At 39.8% G+C, this 3,361-nt stretch overlaps 1 pseudogene; it reads left to right on the forward strand.

Annotated features, from left to right (window-relative positions):
• The first annotated feature begins 1,022 nt into the window (after positions 1-1,022).
• On the forward strand, positions 1,023-2,308 carry LOC140846972 (intron Large complex component GCFC2 pseudogene; annotated as a pseudogene).
• The last annotated feature ends 1,053 nt before the right edge of the window (positions 2,309-3,361 follow it).

The following is a 3,361-nucleotide window of genomic DNA, read 5'->3' on the forward strand; positions in this document are numbered from 1 at the left end:
CTACTACAGACAAGTAAGGAGGGGCTACTGAGATCTTTCAATTGGGCTTGGAAGTTCCCATCACCTGGATGAACCAGACAGGACTGCAGCTGTTAGTAGCCTGCCTGAAAATTTCCTTTCTTTGCTTTGGGAAGTTGTCAGAACATGATCTCACTCCATCCAGTGCTCTGTGGCTCCCCCATATCCTCGGGTAGTGGGGGCTCAGTTCCCACACTGTGCAGATTCAAGTGGACACTAGATACCAGATGACCCTGGCTTAAGGAGTTGCCAAGGATATGCCCTATGCCCAGCAGTTCAATGAAGTTTCTTTTCCTCCCTCTGTTCTTCCTTGCTCTCTGCCACCTGCAGCCTGCTGACATTCCCGGCTACTCTCACTTGAATGAATTATTTTCTTACCTACACTAGTCCAACCTGTTCATGAATTCTTTCTTCATGAAAAGCCAAGAACCCTCTCCTGGGTTGAGGTCTCACCAAGCATGCAGGGACATCTCCCTGGATTGGACTGCCTGTCAACATATTGATGTTTGTACTTTGATAAGTATGACAAGAAATTCTTGGAGTAATGACTAAAAGAACCTACAAATTAGTAAAGGGAATAGCTGGAATAATAAAAACAAGCCAATCCAATAAAAAGGAAAGAGAGAAAAAGGAAAAATGCAACACGGAGTAAGAAATAAAATGGCATATCTAAATCGATGAGAAGCTACACAAATACAAAGAGAGTAAATGTTACAGTTAAGAGAGACAAACGTTCTGGAGCATTTAAGTCTCGGACACAGGATCCTTCCACTGCTTGTTCTGTCACTTCCACCTGGTGCAGACCTCGGGTCTGGACGTCTGCACTGAGGTCCTACACAGGACCTTAACCCTGTCTTGAGGAGCTTCACTAAAGGAGGCTCCTCTGGCCAGAAGGCGGCTGATTCCGGAACAGCACTCCAGCCGCGAAGGCCACTGGGAAACGTAGTCCAGCGCTGGAAGTCGGCCGGAGCTGGGCCGCCGAGTCACTCTTTGTGCGAAGACTGATGCTGCTTCTTCCGCTGAAAAGAAGACTCACAAGAGCCCTTTCTGGGAATTGTGATCATCAGGAAAGGACATCTAGTGATGATGAACTATCGTCAGCTGACACGATTGACTTCCAAAAAAGTCAAGGTGACATTTTACAGGACCTTAAGAAAATTTTTGAAGATGTGCAGGATAATTTTTGTAATATCCAGAATATTTTGTTGAAATTTCAACAATGGTGAGAAAAGTTTCCTGAGTTTTATTATGAAGCTTTTATTAGTTTATGCATACCGAAGCTTTTAAATCCTGTAATAAGAGTTCAGCTGATTGATTGGCATCAACTCTTAAGTTTGACTCCATATAAAACAGATGCCGTGGTTCACATCTGTAGAAGAATTTATGGACAGCAGTATGGAAGACTCAGACATAGTTCTGATAAGAAAATCTTGTCTGCTATCATCAACAAAACAATTATTCCTCGACTTACAGACTTCGTAGAATGCATTTGGGATCCCTTGTCAACCTCACAGACAAGAAGTTTAATGCTGGAACATTCCACTTGTGAAAATGAAATTAGTAAAGGCAAATAGGATTTACTTTCATCCATTGTTTTAAGAATGAAGAAGGCAATAGGAGATGGTATTTTTATTCCTCTATATCCAAAGAGCGCTGTGGACAACAAAACATCACCACATTCAAAGTTCCAAGAAAGACAGTTCTGGTCAGATCTAAAGCTCTTTGGCAACATTCTTCTTTGGAATGAACTCCTCCCAGATGACACCTTGCAAGAGCTAGGACTAGTGAAGCTGCTAAATCGTTACCTTATTATAGCTCTTAATGCCGCACCAGGACCAGATGTTGTCAAAAGTGCAGCCAGGTGAAGTAAAGACTTAAGTGTAAAAAGTGAAACTGAAATACTGTACTGAGAAGATAAATGACTATCTGATGGTGAGGGAGTCCTTTCTGAACTTAAAAGCAAAAGAAGAAATGATGAGAAAAGATAACAGCCTATTTACCAGAAAAGTGATTCAAAAATTCCGCCGTGAGAACATCTATGCCCCAGCTAGAAAACTTCATCCATTTTTTATTGCAATATGCACACAGGTTATCTAGAAGTGAATTCAGGAATGAAGTCAAAGAAATTATTATATGGTGAAAATAAAAGCTTTGAAACAAGCAGAATCCTTCATAGAAGAACACCACCTAGACCATCTTAAGTCAGTAGTTAAAGAAGTTTGAGTAAACTTTATAGGAAAATACTAAAATGAGAATTTAATACAGTCACACTCAGCTCCTTTGCTTGGGGATGGGGAGAAGCAGGTACCTCTCCTTTATTCCCAGTAATGGAGAGAAGGATTTGCCAAAAAATAAACTCTGTCCTTCCATTCCCTCTGTGAGGTTTTACCATCTCATGTCATGAGAGGCTGCCCCTCCTGATTCTGTGGTGGTTGTAGGAATTAAGCACACAGGGGCAGTAAGAGTTTAACATATTTCCCTTTGATTCTTTTGACCTTTTCCATTTGTGTGAACTTGAAGAAACAGCCTATAGCTGTTTTCACTTTGGTGAGTCTTCTGTCCAGAACCATAAAGGTCTCTTTTAGTTAAAAAAAAAAAGAATAGACAGTTAACTCTGAAAAAATAGATTAATGAGGTAGTACTGGCCCTAATTAAAAAATATACTGATGCATAAACTGACCAATGGAACAGAGTGAACTGGGTATGTAATCTGGAAATAGATGCAAAAACATAAGATTTGGTATTCCTTCAATGTGACATCTCAAGTAGACTAGTAATTGCATTGATTATATGGTAACTGAGTGTCCATTCTTGAAATAAAGAAAGAGAGGTAGGGGCAGGGGAGAAAAGAATGAAGGTAGTTGTATCCATATTCATCTTAGGATAAATTTCAAATAGTGCAATGATATGGATGGAAGGGAATATTTTTACTGTGAATATCTGGTTGTTCCGATACCATTTGTTGACCTGACTATACTTTCTCCAATGGACTTCCTTGTACCTTTGTAAAACTTCAATTGATCATGTGTGTATGGGCCTATTTCTGGACTCTGTATTTTGTTCCATTAATCTGTTTGATTATCTGTCGTGAGGGCAATTCCACAATCTATATTGCCATCACATACACTTCAAAGTCAGGAAATATGTCCTCCAACTTTGTTCATTTTCAAAGTTGTTTTGAGTATTCTAAGTCTTTTGCATTTCCATATAAATTTTAGAGTCAACTCAGCAATTTCTATAAGAAGGCTGCTGGGATTTTGATTGGGGTTGTGTTGATTATAGACCAGTTGGGGCAGAAATGACATCTTAGGAACATTGTGTCTTCTAACCCATGAATATGATG

This window comes from Manis javanica, chromosome 17, assembly GCF_040802235.1.
Source record: "Manis javanica isolate MJ-LG chromosome 17, MJ_LKY, whole genome shotgun sequence".
Lineage (NCBI taxonomy): Eukaryota > Metazoa > Chordata > Mammalia > Pholidota > Manidae > Manis > Manis javanica.